At 35.9% G+C, this 22803-nt stretch overlaps 1 pseudogene; it reads right to left on the bottom strand.

The window, feature by feature from the left end:
• Positions 1-6109: 6109 nt before the first annotated feature.
• LOC120171681 lies at positions 6110-19644 on the bottom strand (annotated as a pseudogene).
• Positions 19645-22803: the final 3159 nt, after the last annotated feature.

Below are 22803 nucleotides of genomic sequence, written 5' to 3'. Positions count from 1 at the left end.
GCTGAAAGGAGTGAGACATATTCCTGGCCTCAAAAGAAATTTGATTTCTGTAGGACAGCTTTATGGTGAAGGATTTAGCACAACCTTTTCAGGCTGTGAATGAAATATTACTAAAGGAGCACTCGTCATTGCTCGTGGTAAGAAAACTGGTACTCTCTATATAACCTCAAATTTAGAGAATATCATTGCAGTAGCAGATGCTGATTGAAAATCAAACCTATGGCACCAAAGGCTTGGTCATATGAGCGAGAAAGGGATGAAGACACTTTTGTCAAAGGGGAAGTTGCTGGATCTAAAGAATGTAGATGTCGGACTATGCGAGGATTGCATCTTTGGAAAACAAAAGAAAGTCAGCTTTGCAAAGATTGGCAAGACTCCCAAGGCAGAAAGGTTAGAATTGGTTCATACTGATGTATGGGGACCATCCCCAGTTCCATCTCTTGCAGGCTCACTATATTATGTCACCTTCATCGATGATTCAACAAGGAAGGTGTGAGTTTATTTTCTGAAGAAGAAATCAGAAGTCTTTGATACCTTCAGAAAATGGAAGGCCATGGTGGAAAATGAGACTGGTCTGAAAGTCAAGCGGTTGAGGTCTGACAATGGAGGAGAGTACAAAAATAGGAGATTCAGAGATTTCTGTGCAAGCAATGGGATAAAGATGGAGACAACAGTTCCCATGACACCGTAGCATAATGGCGTAGCAGAGCGCATGAGCAGAACTCTGAATGAACGTGCCAGAAGCATGAGGATACATGCCAGATTACCCAAATTTCTATGGACTGAAGCTATCAACACTGCAGCTTACCTGATCAACCGTGGGCCCTCAGTTCCTTTGGATGGCAGAATATCAGAGGAAGTTTGGAGCAAGAAAGAAATAAACCTTTCACACTTAAGAGTGTTTGGTTGTATTTCTTATGTACACATAGACTCTGCTGAAAGAAGTAAACTTGATGCTAAGTCCAACAAATGTGCCTTTGTTGGTTATGGCGGTGATGAGTTCGGTTACCAGTTTTGGGACTATGAAAATCGAAAGATCATCAGAAACAGAGATGTCATTTTCAATGAGAATGTGATGTATAAAGACAGGTTAACTGTAGAATCAAGTAGCTCAAATACCAAAGCTGAAACAAAGAAATTTGCTGAGTTCGAGGAGATTTCTAGAAATGATGTTCAGATCAATCCTGAAGCAGTTCAAGAAGAACCAGGCACACCGGAATTAAGACGCTCCTCCAGAATTCCTAAACCAACCCAACGGTATTCTCCTTCTTTGCACTACTTGTTGCTAACTGACAATGGTGAACCAGAGTACTATGATAAAGCAATGCAAGTGGAGGATTCAGTCAAGTGGGAGTCTTCCATGAAAGATGAGATGGACTCGCTTATGTCAAATCAAACGTGAGAATTAGTTGAATTACCACCAGGCAAGAAAGCGCTTCACAACAAGTGGATTTACAGGATCAAAGAAGAGCACGATGGGAGCAAACGTTACAAAGCGAGATTGGTTGTCAGAGGTTTTCAGCAAAAAGAAGGTATTGACTACAATGAAATTTTCTCTCCAGTCGTGAAACTGCCTACTATCAGACTGGTGTTGAAAATTGTAGCTGCAGAGAATTTACATCTTGAGCAGTTAGATGTAAAGACAACTTTCCTTCATGGTGATTTGGAGGAAGAAATCTATATGAGGCAGCCAGAAGGCTTCATAGAGGCAGGCAAGAAAAACCTGGTATGCAGGTTGAAGAAGAGCTTGTATGGTTTAAAACAAGCTCCTAGACAATGGTACAAGAAGTTTGATAGCTTCATGAGTAGCAGTGGTTTTACCAGATGCCAAGAAGATCATTGTTGCTACATCAAAAGGTTCGACAACAGCTTCATTATTTTATTATTGTACGTTGATGACATGCTCGTTGCAGGCTCAGACATGCAAGAGATTATAAACTTGAAGCAAAAATTGTCGAAGCAGTTTGCTATGAAGGATCTGGGTGCTGCAAAGCAGATTCTTGGGATGAGGATCAAGAGAGACACAAAGTCGGGGACTTTGATGTTATCACAGGCTGAGTACATCAACAAAGTACTCTCCAGGTTAACATGCAAGATGCTAAACCAGTAACTACACCTTTAGGTGTTCATTTCAGACTCTCCAAAGAACAGTCACCAAAGACGGAGGAAGAACGAGCACACATGGTTAAGGTGCCGTATGCCTCAGCAATTGGAAGTCTTATGTATGCCATGGTTTGTACTAGACCAGATATTGCTCATGCAGTGGGAGCTGTTAGCAGGTACATGAATAATCCAGGCAAGGTACATTGGAAGCAGTCAAATGGATCCTCAGATATCTGCGGGGTACCACAAACAAAGCACTTTGTTTCAAAGGTGGAGATACGATACTAACAGGCTATGTAGATGCTAACTTAGCTGGAAATGTCGACATCAGAAGAAGCACTACAGGGTATGTCTATACTCTCGGAAGAATTGCAGTGAGTTGGGTTTCTAAACTACAGAAGATAGTTGCTCTCTCCACAACTAAAGCAGAATATGTCGCTATTACGGAAGCCAGCAAGGAGATGGTTTGGCTCCAAAGTTTCTTGGAAGAGTTAGGCAAGAAACATGAAAACAATGTCTTGTATTGCGACAGTCAAAGTGCTATCCATCTAGCAAAGAATCCGTCTTTTCATTCCAGGACGAAGCACATACAATTACGGTATCATTTTATCTGGTTTCTTCTAGAAGATGGGATTTTGAAGCTTGAAAAGATTAGTGGAGCTCAAAATCCAGCAGACATGTTGTCAAAGACGGTAACCACGGGCAAAATGAAGTTGTGTTCAGCTTCAGTTGGCATGCTAGAGTAACAAGACCAGAAATACTGCTGCATTGATCGAGGTGTGAAGACAGATTAAAATCAGTCTTCAAGTGGGAGATTGTAAAGTCGAGGGGGCACCGCCTAATGCACAAACAAATTCAGCCAACAATTGTTGAAATTGTTGATGATTAAATGCATTTAATCAGTGGGCAATTTGGAAGAAGATCCATTCGGTGCAATTGTCAAAAATTGGGTGCAGAAAATGTTGATTTTTGGAAATGGTTAAATCACACATTTAGCCATTGTATTTTAGGGTAATTACAAGATTAGTCCCTAAGTTTCAACTATAAATACCCTAGCCCATTTAGCTTTAAAATCATCCCAAAATCTTCCAGTTCTCTCTCAAGTGTGTTTTGTAAACACCTGTAATTTTTTCTCTCTCAAGTGTGTTTTGTAAACACCTGTAATTTTTTCTCTTTAGTAAAAGATCTGCTGCAGTCCGGAGACGTAAGCACAATTGGCTGAACTCCGTTATCAATTTTTCGGGTATTATTTTTTCTGCTTTTATTTTGTATTCTCACTAATCTGACTATAGGAAAATTACTTGTTACTCGTTTATTTCCAAACATAAACATAGTAGAATCATCGTCCCAAGTGATCTCCGAACTCAAACATGAGCCATTGCTTGAAGAAGAAGAAGAGGTGCAAATTTCGTGACTGCTGCCATGATCATTACTACAAGAGCCGATTTCAGGGTTTTCCATGCTTCCCAATGGACTACAGTCAGCTAAAAGTGACAATAACCCAAATTAGAGAAAGGGAAAATAAAAATAACAGAAATTACAAAAAAAAATCTATCTACTGTACAATTTAATTTGATCATGTTTTCTCCTGTGTTTTTTTTTCAAAATGTGTATTTTCAATAGGAAGTCCAACCCTTTTTATGATTTGATTATACAAAAAATATCAAAATATATATGTTATGTTATCATATGGAGTATATTTTTTTTAAAAGAAACATGTCCAATCATTCGATAGGATCAATACAAAAATTTAGTCTCGTACCTGAAAAAACACTTTTCACAAAATTAAAATTAGAAGGAACAAAGAGATTGAAGTAATCAAAAGCATATAATACATGGACCACCTATAAAATTTAACCGGAAAACAGAGAGACCTGAATGAGGAAGAAAAGGGCTTGTTTGTATATATTTGCAAAGCTGATAAGGAAGGTGAATAATGATGCACGACGGCGCTGCCATTGTTCAACACAATAGGGACAGCAACGCCATAAGCACTCCACTCGGTATAAGAGTGCCGCAGATCACCCAAAGTGATGCCTTCGATAGTATCATTATCCTTCTCAATATTTTGCGAGTATCCATTTGAAATTTGATTAAATTCCTGTCGATTACAAAAATATAGATTATTTTTTGGATAAATGCATAAAAAATATGGAGTATATCATATGCATTAAAACTCACCTCCCTACTTAGCATCAATATTGTAAAAGACAGCGTTAATGAATGAAACGATCAAATTATGCACTTTCGATTCAATTGATTAAACTGTCAGCTTAATTATATAATATTAGCAATTAAAAAAACAGCATAAATTCTGAATTTTAGGTAATGAATAAGGGACAAAATCACACACAAAAATCAAGTAGAAACTAAAAATATATCTTAAAACCGATTAAAATTGGTTTTAGCCAAAAGAAAATCTGATTTTTTTCTAGTTCGATCTAATTCTGAATTTACTAAATAATATACCAAAAAAATCTGAAAAATAAATCAAACGTTGTTTAAAAGGGTTTTTTATAAAGCAAAAAGGTCGTTATTATATTTTTTTTCTTGAACTCAGTAGAAATCAAATTACATGAATTGTGAAATCTTTAAATCGTACAAAGGAGGAAATGAGACAACAATAAATGGAAATGAAAAGTATTACCTTTGGCAGCAATCTGAAAGGAACAACGGGAGTAACGCAACGAAGAAAGCATTGAAGATTCGAGTGATTTGAAGCAGACGGCATCGGCAAATCCCTGGGAGAGAACACCGACACTATCGAATCGACGATGATATGCACTAGCTTACTTATAGCAAATAGCAGGTACGTTATTGCAGAACACCAGCTGTTTGTATAAATGGCGACTCGTTATATCATCTTTTATAATACTATAACATCTCAATTCATATCAACATCCGTGAAGATGATAATCATGAAAAATACATAAAAACCAATCTGATACTTTTGAATTTAAGATATCCATATCCATTCACATATATATAATCTCCATCTTTAAAAATTAAAGAAAAAACCCTCATCATAATCAATTGTCATTGTCTCTAGGTGTTTGGATCAAGCTGGTATCGAAGCTTTAATGGATGCAAACAAAATTGAGCTATAAGAGGCGACTCGAAACCTACTCTGTTTTAGAATTTTGCAATCGGACGAACTCACTGTTAAATTGTTAGTATATTAAGAAAATAGTATAACATTTTCAGAAAGAAAAAAAGTAATTTAAAAGGGAAAAAATAAATTTATTAAATTGTTTATTTGAATTAAGAACAAATTGTTAAATTGTATAAACTCCGACATTGAAACTGTTATTATATTAGACCTCATTATTTGATCTAATATTTAATTACCAATGATATATTTATAATAATTAAGTTACTTGGGCATATTTAACCCCTTCTGTAATTAAGGATTTTTAGGGTGTTTATTTTTTATCGAATTTACCAACCAAATAAAATTAATTCAGTCAATGAACAATTTATATTTTTATAATATACAATTAACGATTAATTAGGTTCAAAACCAATTAACTGAAAAAATTAGCTGAAATTAATTAACAAAGTTAACGATTAAATATTAAATATATTATGTATATTAAATGCATATTTAAGCTCAAACCCATTAAGAATTAAAACCCAATTATTTTTTAACCACACTAGACTCATTAAATTATCAATACCTAATTAAATTTTAACCCAAATAAAAAAAATACTTCTAATTATATTCAAATTAATCTAATTAAAAAATAATTAAAAAACTTCAGTTAATTCAATTAACCAACCAAAATAACCTAACTCTAATAGGTTTGGTTAAAATATTTTAAAAATTGATTAATTCAATTAATAAAAATTCAATTCGATCTTAACACCCCTATTAAGGATAAGATATACACAAAGCATTTACTCTAATTAAGCAAAACAAGTAACAACCCAACTTCTGCTGCACCAATAGAAGCTTTCAATTTGCTCCATTTCAGGTTTCTCAATATGAATTCACATCACCCAAATATCACCAGTCCCATCTTTTGGACACGTGTATATTCATATATAAAATATATATATATTTTACATACGAGCCCAAAGGTACAATTTAATGTTCAACATATTGGGTTAGTGTGTAGCAATAAGTGGTTGGCAAAGATATCATCTTGAATAAACTTACTAAAAACCAACACAATTAGCCTTCACGTCTTTCACTCATCAAATCAATGCAAGTAGAATCAGCTTACCGGTTAAGAGATCTCCACTCAGGCCTAGAATTAAAATATGTACAAGATGCAGCATTTCGACTTGGCAGGACGATATGCATCGAACTAGTCGTTGCTGCTCAACCGGCGTGTAAGTGCCGAATCATGCTCTCACCAGGGGTAACGTACAGAATTTGATCATTAAAAAGCATGGAATAAGTTAGTGCATACAATTGGTACGTTGATTTCAATCACGATACTTCTTGTAGTGCGAGGTTCAATTCCTGGGCGGATTTCGAAGCCGACCCCCCTCTTCTATTGGGAAAAAGAAAAGGAATTAGAACAGTTGCATATGATTGAACCCTGCAGTGATTATACAGGTTTATATGGCCACCATAATCACCTGGTAAGAGAGGGCAGACAGCGTTTTACTTTCTCGAGTTCTATAAAGCAGAGGTTGCAACGCTCAAACCTAGGACAATCAGAAGAATGAAATTCTGGATAATAGTCTGATAATTGAATATTTGAATGTTATATATGAAGCTACGAAGCAAGAGAAGACACCTTTGCTCTGCCTCGATGTCTACGCCAACGGGTGTTGAAGCTGATATGGTTGAATATATCATGGAGCCGAATATCCTCACCAGCTTAAGCAGCATGTCTAGACAGATGCTCAAATGCCTGCAAAAAACTAGCAGTTAAACTTTATCGGTAGATGCAACTAAACCAAACAGATCCTAAGTGCTTCAATACCGTATCACATTAACCACCTTAAGCTTATCAAAGTTTGAAATTCACCAAGAATGTAAGGCAAATAACTACCGAAACCAATTGATCTTTCCATAACAAAAGGAGAACAACAATCCAAGCCTAATCACTACAAAAATGCAAGATTATGAACACTGTACTTACCTATCCATGTCACTTCCAAGGAGACCAGACAGGAGTGGCAGAAGACAAGTGCAAATGTCCAATGTGACGATGTCCATTTTCTCAAAAACAATGCTCATGACATCAGCAAGCACCTAAAATTTCCATCATGAAATGAAAAAAAAAAACAGAAGCGACTTAAATATGTTCGATTTACACGGATGTTCAAACTGTGATGGGTGTGTTAACAAACATAAACTGCTTACAGCATAATCAGCCATCTTTTCGATTGCAGATATTGCCCCCTTGATGTCATTTCTTTCCCAATACCGATGAACAGCCTATAACCAATAAAAGCAAGGCTCAGCAATCTTCTAAGAAAGCTTGGACATTGTAGACGTTTTATTATTAAGCGAACAACAAAAGCATCCCAAAAAAACTCGTTTCTGTCAGTCACCTGTAACTTGGCAAAACGAGATTGCATGGAACTAATAAATTGGTCATGCTGCTCCAGCAAATCTGCAACAGCATCCTCATCACTGGCAGAAGGCATTTCTTTTTCCACAGATGCAGAGTATCCTCTTTGTTTATACTTCAAAAGATAACAGCATGCATACATAAATTAGCACTGATAACGACTTGATAACATATTAGAAAAGGGAAAACAGTTAACACAATATGGAACCAAAGTGAATACAAGATTCTGTTTATACCGCATTGAAGGAGGACATGTTTGCCATTGATACATTCCTCGGAGAGATACTCATAGTTGGTCCATCAAAATTAGAAGATCTCCCCCTTTTCTCCAAATTTAAGACTACAGAACGTGTTCTTCCTGAAGAATTGACCAAGTACAATGAGTTCAGACCTTCATAGAGTAGTTTATCATACTAGCAGCTATCAAGAGCTATACCTCCTCCTAGGCTTTCTAAAGGATTTGCATCTCTATGTATTTTTTTTTTTTTTTTTGCACTTGTGCATCTGAGAGAGATCCCTCTTAAATGGTAAAGTCTTTAATCAAAATCATTCGGCTGGAACTTCTAAAACATCACCTAATGGTTACTTTACATATTAAATTTTCTTATTCTCCTTCACTGGCAGCTCACTGTTCTTACCATCTCACTCATTAGTTGGTTCTCATAAATCTTAAGAAAACTGATGATTGCTATTTGAGCAAAGCCCTTAACTAAGAGCATTTCAATAGAAATATTTCCAGTCATAATCTAAATGACAGACTATTGATAAAATTGTCAAGGTCAGAATCAAACACTACAGAAAATCATGAGTTCAAGAATAATACGATTTTCATCCCGGTAGCTAGAAGGCAACTCTACCACTGAATTTGGATCACTCTTGCCAGAGCCAATGCACCTATCTTCCCTCATATTCCTTTCGGCAGCAGACATTCCTTGAATATGGCCTTTAACAACAACAAAATTACTCCTGTCCAGGACACTGTTGAATTCAGCAGCCTTAGAACCTGTAGTTTCAGATGTAGCAGAGATATCTGGCCTGTCCATGTCTTCCTTGAAATTTTGGAACTTTCGGAAACTACTTGTCTTTGACTGCAAAGCAAATGGCATGGTTCTTCCAACAATACCAAGTTCTTTTCTAGAATCAGCTCCCTGCTCCAAAGTTCTTCCAATTATCCCAGCTTCTTTCCTTGATTCAGCAGCCGGCAGGCTTGGCTCCAAACTTCTCCCAGCGATTCCAATTTCTTTTCTTGACTCGGCAACCTGTTCCAAATTTCTCCCAGATATTCCAACTTCTTTTCTTGATTCAGCGGCCTGCTCCAAACTTCTCCCAGATGTTACAACTTCCTTCCTTGATTCAGCGGCTTGCTCCGACCTCAGATCATTTCTAGGCACAATCACAGGAATGACCTCCGACTTGCTAAAACTTGGAACACTGATGCCTGAACTAGCCCTTGTAGAACTCCTTTTTGGAGCTGCTACAGTAGGAACTGTTACGGAATTTGGTGGTGTTGTCTTTGGAACCATATTTATATTGGCCCTCTGGGGGTAACCAGGTACATTTTCTGGGGCTTTAACCATAATGCAGAAATAAGAATAAGAGCCATAAATACATAAGAGTTACAGGTGCCCCCCACTATACTTCCAGATGTTTCGTAACATTTTAAAGTACTATGTTAATTAAATGGCTGAAAATATATGCTTATTAATAATTATCAATTAATCATTTTCAGAAATTTTATTTTTCTTTTAAACATATTGACCTAATACTTCTGCCTGCATTTGAGAAGTAATACCATAACGTCCATCACTTTTAAACAAAAAACATTGAGGACACAACACAAGTAGAAGAGAAAATTTGAGCATTTCAACTATATAAGTGCTATGCGTCAACTCACTTGTCTTTTTTGTTTTATTGATCAAAAAGAGATAAATAAAAGTGATGGATTTAATTCGTCTCTCCTGAAACCTTTTTAACATATTTCTCTCATGAAAACTAATTCACTATGAATAGTATACTTAACGATACAGCTCCTAAGAATTTTTTATAATCAATAAAGAGAGAGTAAAGCAAAGATGCAAAACTCCAACAAATTAAAGTAAAATGTAACATACATGCCATATTTTTGGACTCCTTGGCAGGATCCGAGTTTTGTGAAATGGACAACCTTCCAAGGGATTTTGTTTCCTTCACTAAAGTATCTGGATTTTGTGAAAGAGAGAATTTTCCCATGCTAGGTTTTACAGTGTTTTCATTCAGTACAGAGTGGTTTCCACCTGAACTAGTTTTGGGATCAGCATGACCACTCACGCGATTACCAGTACCGATAGCATATGGCTCTATGCGCTGTATCAAGGACCAAATTTAATATTAAAATATTGACATAAAGACCGCCAATTAAGAAAGATTACTGATTAAAAAAGTTGAAGTGTAGAAAATGAAGCAGTACCGAGATATCTACAACCCATATTCCAACACAGCTTTGATTATATGAGCAGCCAAGAAGCTTTCCTTCATGAATATTAAGATCTGACAATCTAGACCATCCCACATCCACACCATCATGACATCTTATAGGTTCCCAAGAGAAAACCTATGTGTTGCAAAGAACAATGAAGTGCAAACTGAAATAAGATGGAGCTTTACCTAGTAAATCATTTTATAATGATGAAAGTCAAACTTATAAAAGACCTCACCTTCAGACTTTCATGTAATCCACAGAGAATAGTCCTCCCATCAGGATTGAAGGTCAAGCAACGAACTCCAGTAGTCTACAGTATATAGGAAGAAAATCATGCATTCATTTGTTCTATAAAAATAGAAGATAAAAGATCTATGATCTCAAAATAGAAATAGAAATATCTTATGATCTCGATTCTATTAAGAGACTCAACAACTGTACAGAAGACCAATAAAAGTACCTCAGGTCCAGCAGAACCAATAAGTTCAAAGGTTTCAAGGTCCCAAAATTTAACAGTCCGATCAGCTGAACCTGTGAAGGCAGGAGGATATATACTGAAAATCAGAGCAAAGAAGGATTTACATTTTGCAACCTTCATAGACAACATAAAAGATCTTACGATAAGAATTACATTTTAGGATGGCATATCATGATACTAGGAAGCACGGGGACGCCATAGTTGTGTCGTTTCAAGTACCTGGTACGTCCCCGGCACGGGGACGACTGGGGTACGTTCTTGGGACGTGCCACGGTGGCAGGGTACGGCTGAACGATGTCAAGGACGTTTCACCGAGACCTGAGGACGTTTTGGGGACGGCACATGACTTTCACATGCGTCCCTAGGATCTTTTCGTCATTTTACATTTAAAAAAAACTCACAGCATAACCTAATATCACAGCTTTTCAATGGCCTCTATTGGAGCTTTCGGCAACAAGAGTTTTATTTGGGTGGTGAAATTGGATTTGATACAACTTCTGCTTTGTTTACCAAGTACACTGCTGGGATAAACTTGAACAAGCCAGTTTTCTTTGCTGCTCTTTTGCTGTAAGTATTTCAAGATCATCTAGTTGTATCTTTTTTGTGCCAATATCTTCAAGCTTCAGTTGGGTTCTCAAGTGTTGCATCATGAGCTATTTATAACTTCTTGTTAACATTTTAGAAAATCTAAAGTGGGATTAAGATGATCCTAAATGTTGTTCGCAAGTATTATGGTCCTAGCCATTAAATAAAGGTTTCAGGTAAGCCTAGAATACTTGAGATTTGGGTAGTCTGCCAATAGTCATTGGGCTTTTCAAAAAATATTCTTGATCTCTGAACTTTGATTTCTACCAACCAGCTCTACAAACTTTATTCGTAATAAAATCCAGTATTTTCAAGTTTCACCTTATGTTTCAGTAAAGACTGACAGTTGTCACATAACTCTTTAAGGCAAAATTTTGTTTCTTGGTTGAATCTATAATATCCCACCCCCTCTTTTAGTTTCTGCTCACTTTGGTTTGATTAATTGTGATCGAGTCTGCTAGCTCATACCATTAATCATTGCAAACTTTTCAAAGAATCACAATTGAGCAAAATGTCTATTTTACATGAGTATTTTTTGCTAAGATGTTTGTGTGACCTGTATAGATTTGGGTGTTGGGAAATAAACGAATAACAAGTAATTTCCCTATAGCCAGATTAGTGAGAATACAAAATAAAAGCGGACAAAATAATACCCGAAAAATTGATAACGGAGTTCAGCCAATTGTGCTTAAGTCTCCGAACTGCTACATATCTTTTACTAAAGAGAAAAAATTACAGGTGTTTACAAAACACACTTGAGAGAGAACTGGAAGATTTTGGGATGATTTTGAAGCTAAATGAGCTAAGGTATTTATAGTTGAAGCTTAGGGACTAATCTTTGAAAATACCCTAAAGTTCAATAACTAATTTTGAGATATACCCTTCTCACTTTCAAAAATAGCCGCACCAAAAATTGAAAATTTTCTGTGCATTTAATTTGCACTTTCGGCAGCCCCCTTTCTATGACTTTGCAGCCTCTTTCTTCACATAGGCAGTGCCCACCCTTTTGACTTTTCTTCCAACAATCTCCCACTTGAAGACTGATTTTAATCTGTCTTCACACCTTGTTCAATGCAGCAGCATTTCTGGTCATGTTATTCTAGCATGCCAACTGAAGCTGAACACAACTTCAGTTTGTCCGTAGTCACCGTCTTTGTCAACATGTCTGCCGGATTTTGAGCTCCACTAATCTTTTCAAGTTTCAAAATCTCATCTTCCAAAAGAGACCGGATAAAATGATATCTCAATTGTATATGCTTTGTTCTGTAATGAAAAGACAGATTTTTCGCTAGATGAATAGCACTTTGACTGTCGCAATACAAGACATTGTTTTCTTGTTTCTTGCCAAACTCTTCCAAGAAACTTTGGAGCCAAACCATCTCCTTGTTGGCTTCTGTAAAAACGACATATTCTGCTTCAGTTGTGAAGAGAGCAACTATCTTCTGTAGTTGAGAAACCCAACTCACTGCGGTTCCTCCTAGAGTATAGACATACCCTGTAGTGCTTCTTCTGATGTCAAGATTTCCGGCTAAGTCAGCATCTACATAGCCTGTCAGTATCGTATCTCCACCTTTGAAACAAAGTTCTTTGTTTGTGGTATCCCGCAGATATCTGAGGATCCATTTGACTGCTTCCCAGTGTACCTTGCCTGGATTATTCATGTACCTGCTAACAGCTCCCACTGCATGAGCAATATCTGGTCTGGTACAAACCATGGCATACATTAGACTTCCAATTGCTGAGGCATACGGCACCTTCACCATGTGTGCACGTTCTTCCTCCGTCTTTGGTGACTGTGTTTTGGAGTCTAAAATGAGCACCTAAAGGTGTGCTTACAGGTTTAGCATCTTACATGTTGAACCTGGAGAGTACTTTGTTGATGTACTCAGCCTGTGATAACATCAAAGTCCCCGACTTTGTGTCTCTCTTGATCCTCATCCCAAGAATCTGCTTTACAGTGCCCAGATCCTTCATAGCAAACTGCTTCGATAATTTTTGCTTTAAGTTTATAATCTCTTGCATGTCTAAGCCTGCAACGAGCATGTCATCAACGTACAATAATAAAATAATGAAGCTATTGTCGAATCTCTTGATGTAGAAACAATGATCTGCTTGGCATCTTGTAAAATTACTTCTACTCATGAAACTATCGAACTTTTTGTACCACTGTCTAGGAGCTTGTTTTAAACCATACAAGCTCTTCTTCAACCTGCATACCAGGTTTTTCTTGTTTGCCTCTATGAAGCCTTCTGGCTGCCTCATATAGATTTCTTCCTCCAAATCACCATGAAAGAAAGCTGTCTTTACATCTAACTGCTCAAGATGTAAATTCTCAGCAGCTACAATTTTCAACACCAATCTGATTGTAGACAGTTTTATGACTGGAGAGAAAATTTCATTGTAGTCAATACCTTCTTTTTGCTGAAAGCCTTTGACAACCAATCTTGCTTTGTAGCGTTTGCTCCCATCGTGCTCTTCTTTGATCTTGTAAATCCACTTGTTGTGGAGCGCTTTCTTGCCTGGTGATAATTCAACTAATTCCCATGTTTGATTTGACATAAGCGAGTCCATCTCATCTTTCATGGAAGACTCCCACTTAATTGAATCCTCCACTTGCATTGCTTCATCATAGCACTCTGGTTCACCATTGTCAGTCAGCAACAAGTAGTGCAAAGGAGAATACCGCTGGGTTGGTTTAGGAATTCTGGAGGAGCGTCTTAGTTCCGGTGTGCCTGGTTCTTCTTGAACTGCTTCAAGACTAATCTGAACATCATTTCCAGAAATCTCCTCAAACTCAACAAATTCGTTTGTTTCAGCTTCGGTGTTGGAGCTACTTGATTCCATGGTTGACCTGTTTTTATACATCACATTTTCATTGAAAATGACATCTCTGCTTCTGATGATATTCCGATTTTCATAGTCCAAAAATCGGTAATCGAACTCATCACTACCATAACCAACAAAAACACATTTATTGGACTTAGCATCAAGTTTACTTCTTTCAGCAGAGTCTATGTGTACATAAGAAATACAACCAAACACTCTTAAGTGTGAAAGGTTTATTTCTATCTTGCTCCAAACTTCTTCTGGTATTCTGTCATCCAAAGAAGCTGAGGGCCCACGGTTGATCAGGTAAGCTGCAGTGTTGATAGCTTCAGCCCATAGAAATTTGGGCAAATAGACATGTATCCTCATGCTTCTGGCACGTTCATTCAAAGTTCTGTTCATGCGTTCTGCTACGCCATTCTGCTGCGGTGTCATGGGAACTGTTGTCTCCATCTTGATCTTATTGTTTGCGCAGAAATCTCTGAATCTTCTGTTTTTGTACTCTCCTCTATTGTTAGACCTCAGCCGCTTGACTTTCAGACCAGTATCGTTTTCCACAATGGCCTTCTATTTTTTGAAGGTATCAAAGACTTCTGATTTCTTTTTCAAAAAATAAACCCACACCTTCTTTGTAGAATCATCGATGAAAGTGACATAATATAATGAGTCTGCAAGAGATGGAACTGGAGATGATCCCCATACATCAATATGAACCAACTCTAACTTTTCAGCCTTGGATGTCTTACTTATCTTTGCAAAGCTGACTTTCTTTTGTTTGCCAAAGATGCAATCTTCGCATAGTCCGACATCTACATTCTTTAGATCCGACAGCTTTCCTTTTGACAAAAGTGTCTTCATCCCTTTCTCGCTCATATGACCAAGCCTTTGATGCCATAGGTTTGATTTTCCATCAGTATCTGCTGCAGCAATGATATTTTCTAAATTTGAGGTTACATAGAAAGTACCAGTCTTCTTACCACGAGCAATGACGAGTGCTCCTTTGGTAATCTTCCATTCACAGCTTGAAAAGGTTGTACTATAACCTTCTCCATCAAGTTATTCTATAGAAATCAGATTTCTTTTGAGGGCAGGAATATGTCTCTCTCCTGTCAGCTTCCAAATGGTCTGGTTTGGCAGTTTTAGTCGGATGTCTCCTTTTCCGACGATCTTCAAGGTTTCATCATCAGCTAGATGAACCTTCCCAAAATCACCACTGACATAGTTCTCCATGATTTCTCGGCATGGGGTAGAGTGGAAAGATGCCCTTGAATCCAAGATTCATGATTCAATCGGACTGTTGACGCTTAAAATCATGGAATCACATGTCTCCTCCGTCATGTTGGCAGATTCCTGTGCGCCAGTATTTTTCTTCGGTGCTCGGCAATCTCTTTTGAAGTGACCCTTCTTGTCGCAATTATAACAGGTAAAATATTTATTTCCTGTTCTTGATTTTCCCCGTCTGGATTTGGATCTACCACGATTTGAATTTCTTTCTGAAGTTCTCCCTCTAGACTCCGTGAGCAAGGCTGAGGAGGTTGATGCTTCACCCGCTTCTTTCCGTCGAATTTCTTCACTCAATACCAGATCCCGAACATCGTCGAATTTTAATTTGCTGTTTCCCGACGAGCTGCTTACTGCTGTAACAGTAACATTTCAACTATCTGGTAGAGATGATAAGAGAATTAAAGCTCGAACTTCATCATCGAATTCAATTTCCACTGAACTCAACTGGGTTGTAATTGTGTTGAGTTCATTTAGGTGCTGAGCCACTGATGTCCCTTCCGTCATCCGCAAATTAAATAATCTACTCATCAAATGAACTTTATTTGAGGCCGATGGCTTCTTATACATACTGGAGAGAGCCGCTATAAGACCTACCGTGGACTTTTCCTTTGCTATGTTGAAAGCAATATTTCGAGACAACGTCAGTCGGATAACTCCGAGGGCTTGTCGGTCGAGAAGAGCCCAGTCTTTATTCTTCATGCCCTCTGGTTGCTTTCCTGAGAGGGGTTGATATAGATTTTTTTGGTACAGAAAATCTTCGATCTGCATCTTCCAAAAGCTAAAGTTCGCACCATTGAACTTTTCAATTTTCACCTTCTATTCGTCTGCAACCATCGCTCTCACTCGAATCTGGCTTCTTCGGATCGTTTCTGACAATTTGTGCGAACCACCGTGTATTATAACACCTCCGTCGACAAATTCGTATCGCCGACAAAATTTCACTATTCACGAAATTTACTCTTCACGTGAATAGTAATGAATAGTAACCTCGCAAAAAATTGACAAAATTCACAACCCAAAAACTCTGATACTAGTTGTTGGGAAATAAACGAGTAACAAGTAATTTCTCTATAGCCAGATTAGTGAGAATACAAAATAAAAGCGGAAAAATTGATAACGGAATTCAACCAATTGTGCTTAAGTCTCCGAACTGCTACATATCTTTTACTAAAGAGAAAAAATTACAGGTGTTTACAAAACACACTTGAGAGAGAACTGGAAGATTTTGGGATGATTTTGAAGCTAAATGTGCTAGGGTATTTTTAGTTGAAGCTTAGGGACTAATCTTTGAAAATACCCTAAAGTTCAATGACTAATTTTGAGATATACCCTTCTCACTTTCAAATAGCTGCACCGAAAATTGAAAATTTTCTGTGCATTTAATTTGCACTTTTGGCAACCCCCTTTCTATGACTTTGCAGCCTCTTTCTTCACATAGGCAGTGCCCACCCCTTTGACTTTTCTTCCAACATTGGGGAGGTAGAGATAATTAAGGGGAGAGCAGTTAATTAAGGGGCTGCTGGAGTTAGGAACATTGATTAGTAAGAAAGAAAAAGGGTGATCCTATCTCCAATATATTTTGGCTTCTTAAAATCAAATGTCAATTATCAAGAGTTTACTTGCAGGATCTACATGTAAGTTACTACACTGATTTGCATTGAAGAATAGAGGAAAGGAAATAATATCCTACTATTCATTAGCATTGAGTTGAATGCTGATATGCTTGCCATATCAGCACCGTGTTTCCCTTTGTAATGCAGTTACTCATTCCTTGCATTTTGAAAATTTCAGTGACCTAATATTTTTAAATTGAATCCTAATGATTCAGACAAGACTTTGAAACTTAGTGAGCACTACAATCCCCTTTTAGATGCCTTTGAAGTTGATCTTTTGTGTTATTGTTTTATTTTCTGCATCATGGAGAAAGTGTAATAACTCCATTTCATTGGTTGAGTCTTGATATTTGACTTTATTAATGATTTTAATATTTTGGTTTGTTTATGGATTTTAATGTTCTAAACTTAATATTATTGTTTGAGTCTTGATATTTGACTTTATTTATGATTTTTTATATATATTTATAATTTTAAAATTATTTTATATGTCGTACCCTTGTCGTTCCCGTACCTTGTAATTTTAAAAATTGTCGTTTCCCGTCCCCGTCCCCGTAACGGTCCCCGTATCCGTATCGGTGCAACATAGTCATGATAAAAGGAGTTTTCAGGTCAATGAGCCATAAGCAACAACTATTGTAATAGAGGGTAAGAACAAACCTGTAGCCAATAGAAACTCATGGGGATGAAAATCTAAGCACTGAATTTGGCCTTCGTGATACTTGAAATCATGCAATAATTTTCCAGCAGTCAAATCCCACACCTATTGATATACAGAACATAACAATGATTGGTATAGATGGTATCCAGAAATGTTAACATTAAAGTATTGTGCATATAGAAATTGCCTATACATCATTTAAATATTTTTCTAGGGTAACTTTTTATCAAGGAGTACTGACTACTAACAGCCGGCAATTTTTATGCCATGCTGATCATACACGATTTCAATCATTGAAAGAGCCTTCAGATGCCAAATCCTAATGTCAGAGTGCCAAAGAACTGCAACAAGGGATCCATTAATAGCCATGTAACAGTAACCCTGCACTATTTTCAGACATCAAATTTTTGAAGTTGGCTGAGTTAGTGAATCAAAATCAGTGTGTGAAACAAGATAGTTTATCCGACACCCTCAGCACCACATAGCATCAATCCAAACTCCACAGTTTCAAATCCACTACCCAGAAAATGAGAGCATAGCAATGAACCAGATTGCCATTAGAAGGAATGAAATACTTCTATGTTTATTCACCCTACCTTGCCCACATAATCCCAAAACAAAAAGAAATATTGAAGAGCAATATGTGTACCAATAAAATAATCATGTTGGTAAAATAATTTTATTATCGTGAACTCAAGTATAGCAATCTGACCTTCACAATGTTGTCCTCGCCACCGGACACAACCCATCGGCCATCTGGTGTAAACCTGATTGTATTGACTCCTCGAGTGTGGCCCTTGTAAGTGTGGATACACCCTTTCTTTCTGATATCCCATATTTTGAGATTTGTATCGAGAGAGCCAGATGCAAAGAACTCACCAAATGGGTGGAAATCCACAGAGATGCAATTGGATCTATGACCAATCAGAGTCCGAACAACTATAAAAGCGTCAGATTGCAACAAAAAATCAATGTACTACATATTTTAAGCCAAAGATTTAACATAAAGCAAAAGGTCTAAGGACTTGGATAACCATACTTTTTGCCTCCTCCAAATCCCAAAGTTTGATGGTACCATTTGCAGCACCTGCAGCCACCAATACTTCCAAAGAATCAAAGGTTACAGAATCTATTCCACTTGTATGTCCTGATAAACTCTGTCATAATGGTTCAAATACATGTACAGAGTAAGAATTCACATGCCACCAAAATGAAACTATCGAAGTAAGATTACTTTAATCATATCAGTTGTGCGTATTATTACCCCCATCCCACCCAAGTTCCTAATGAGCATATAACAAATTGCAGAAAACAAATGATAGTGAAAACAGTACTAGTGTTGTTATCACATGAAAAAAAATGCAAATAAAAGGGAATATGAAACGAATGTAACAATTTTTAATAATTTGCATTGAGCAAATGCTGAGAGAGAACTGACCAGTATGGCATTCGGTTTGCCAATAGCCCAAAGATTAACCTTGTGATCTTCCCCTCCAGTTACAAGAATCCTAGACGATTTCCTTCCAATCTTCAGGCAATTCACAGCAGAAGAATGTGCCACAAATTCCTCTGTTCATTATAACTGTTAAGGCTACTCCAAGTAAAATCACTGACAAAAAAAATAAAAAGCAAAGAACATAAAGAGATCTATTTAAGGTAATCAGTACAATTGTTACGGAAAACCCAGATCAAGTATAGCAATCTGAAATACAACTAGAAAAAAAAACCTAAAAAAAGGATACGTAGTTTGTAAGCGCGTTTAGTGGTCATGGCGGAAACGAAACAGAAGAAAAAACCCTTGCAATGGCTATAGCACTCATTCAAATAAAAAATCTGACAAATGAAGCCGTAGATCTCATCATCATTTCATTAATTTAACCATTTCCCACGACTGCAAAATCGAGAATTTTTCACAGTTAGATCGGAAACATTAGAGTACATAAAAAAGATGCGTTCAAGAAAATGAAGGGGAAAAAAGAGTAAACGACATTTTACCAGAAACAAAATACTTACAGAGAAGACAACAGCTGTAGAGATCGCTTCATTGTTTAATCATCTTTCTTGGGCTTCCTCCAAAAACTTATATTAATTTATACCAAACAAAAGAAAAAAGTAAAGAAGCAGTAGTTGTACAAAACAAGAAATAACATATATATAATATATACAGAAATAGAAAAAAAATGAAAAGAAGTAGAAATTGGTTTGCTTTGCTTTGTGAGTGAAGTTCTTCAAAACCCAGATTTCATAGAACTTTCAAAGTAAAACCCAAATCCGAAACTTAAAGCCAAACGCCTCTATCAAATCAGATTTTCCAGATTTAAAAATGCTGAAAGAGAAGAAACAAGGAATGGGGCCGCTTTCAAGTTTCGGTTTCACTGTTGCTGCTGTTTTTCTCTTTCACCTCTAGCGTGAATTGATTTTTTTTTTTACTGAATCAACAGGTTTTGAATTTTCTTTAATTTCAAAATTAATCTAGAAGGGGGAATGGGAGGGAAATAAATCTAAATCCAAAAATAAATCGGGACGGGATAAAATAGGTTGGTTAAATTGTGGTTGTGGTCCCTCTTCTGTGTAAACTTTAAATTTTAATATATATTTACTTTCATTTGACCTAACTCCTTCCTTATATTATTATTCTTCAAACATTTAATTGATTTAAACATCACATGTAAAAGATGGGCAATCATAACAAAGGATAAAGAAGTTGACGTCGAAGCTGCATGACTAGCGTGATCATGCGTCGAGCGGTGCACGGTCTAGATATAAACATGGACATGCGATCTCATAGAGATTGAGTTTCAGCAAGGATCAATCGCACACTCGCAAGATCAATTTCAGAATTGTTACACGACAGTTGACGAATCATAATGTGAGAAAAGTGTTAACTCAGTAGCAATACGAACACCACACTTATAGTCCGAACTTCAAATAAACCTGCATCTCAGGGACCTTGAATTGGAAAAGTACAACCATTTATAATTAAACTGTGCTCATCGTGAGTGGTTGGAGAACCCAAAATCAATGGATAAGTGCTGTCAACGTTAATCTTGAAGGCATTAGGAGAGGGTTCAGACCAACGCTCTACCTACAAAGGAAAGATGATGAAACAGACTCGGGAGGTTAATAAACTTATTGAATCACATCCAATTCAAAATGTTAAATATTTTCTTCATTATAATTTTTATATGAGTGAACAGTATTATAATGATTAAAATATCAAATAAAACATGCAAAAAAAATGTTATACTGTTTTAGAACCTTATTAAATTATATATATATATATATATATATAATTGATCATAAAATTAAGAGGGATATATTATTGCAAGTCTATGAGAAGAGATAAAACAAGTTGGATCTAGATTCGAACTCGATACATCCTTCAAAAATTTCGGTAAAAATCCATTCTCTCGCTCGATTATCAAGGACTGAAACTAGAATTTGACCAATAGGGTAAAGTGAGTCCAGTCATGCATTAAACTTTAGGAAAAATTACATGTTTTAGTACCTAAACTATTAATTTTAGTCCATTTTGGTACTAAACTTTTAATATTTTCAAAATCATACCTAACATTTAGTTTTTGTTTCATTTTAGTACCCCTATAAAACCTTAAGTTTTGACAATTTTTTTTAAAGTTTATGAAACAAAAAACTAAGCGTTGGGTATGATTTTTATTTTTTTTTGAAAGTTTAAGTACTAAAACAGACTAAAATGTATATTTAAGGTACTAAACACGTAATTAACCCTAAAATTTAATTCATGATTAAATCCGAATGTAGCCTCTCTAATTACATTCTCTTAAAGGTGGCAATACTTATTATTTAGGTTAACGGATGAAACTAAAATGGAGCTCGGTTTGGCTTGAAAACTCGCAAGCTTGAAAACTCGCAAGATTAAAATTTTCTAGCTTGACTCGAACTCAAAACCATGAATTAAAGCTCATAAAAGCTAAAAAAAACTCGAAATGAAAAAAATCTTAAATTTAACTCAATTGAAGCTCAAACTCAAACTCGAACCTTAAATACACGAAAATCTTATACTACATTTTTTTAAAGAAAAATCAACGCATAAATGTTAATATTATTAATAATTTTTTGCTAAAAAAAACTCGAAATGAAAAAAATCTTAAATTTAACTCAATGAAGCTCAACTCAAACTCGAACCTTAAATACACGAAAATCTTATACTACATTTTTTTAAAGAAAAATCAACGCATAAATGTTAATATTATTAATAATTTATTTTTCTAAAACATGAAATCTTAATATATTATATTTTTGAGTTGTTCGTAAGTTTTTTGAGTCGAGTATCAAGTAATTCGTTTCAGTTTGTTAAAAACTCTAGTGGAGTTCAAGCTCGATTTGAGCCCATTCAAATTGAGTATTTATCAAGCTTTAACTAAATCAATATCAAGTAACTCATGTCTAGTCTCATTTACAACCCTAATGATGGTTTCTCGTCTTTGAATTCTATTGCTTTCATGTGCATCACGTTTGTTTTCGTTGCACACCGCCACCTCTCACCACCTCAAAATGCCTGTGAAATTCTTTAATAGTAAAAATTATTAATTTCTTTTTCCACCTCAAACCTTTTATTTAATTTTGAAACTGTTTAATTCTACACCAATAAAATAAAATGATTGATATCAACAACTAATTAATTTAATGAGACAAGGGATTAAATTCATGAAGTAATGTCACAATTTGAAACATAATGTTTTAAACAAATAAAATTAAGTTGAAAATCTCATCCCATAATAAACTTAATTTGGGAATAATTAGTGAATAAATCATATGCAGATAATTAAACTAAAAATTGATATTTAATCAATAATGAAATTAAATAGTTTTGAAGAATAAGATGGTAATTGTATATTAGTGAAATTATTGGGGTGTGCTGGTGAAGAATCGATGTTGTAATGGATGGGATGAGATGCCATCTCCATGTGCAAAAACACAAGTCACATAATTGAGATGGCCAGATAGGATATAAATAATTCTAACTAAACCATGCAATATTTTTTAATTCCAAACTCAACCATTAAGAACACCCATGCTAATAAAACTCGAGAGTTGGTGATTCATATTATGTAAATTTTATAATATTTGATGTTATTTTTAATAAAAATATAATTTTCAATGATGTAATATATTTTATGGAGATAATTGTGTATGATATCCTCAAACTATGACTTATATTCTAAAACTATTTGTAAACCTTAAAATATCTTTAAACTATGACTCACCTTTTAATCGATCCTTAC

This window comes from Hibiscus syriacus, unplaced genomic scaffold, assembly GCF_006381635.1.
Source record: "Hibiscus syriacus cultivar Baekdansim isolate YM2019G1 unplaced genomic scaffold, ASM638163v2 tig00111835_pilon, whole genome shotgun sequence".
Lineage (NCBI taxonomy): Eukaryota > Viridiplantae > Streptophyta > Magnoliopsida > Malvales > Malvaceae > Hibiscus > Hibiscus syriacus.
This window is presented reverse-complemented; position numbering and strand designations above follow the sequence as displayed.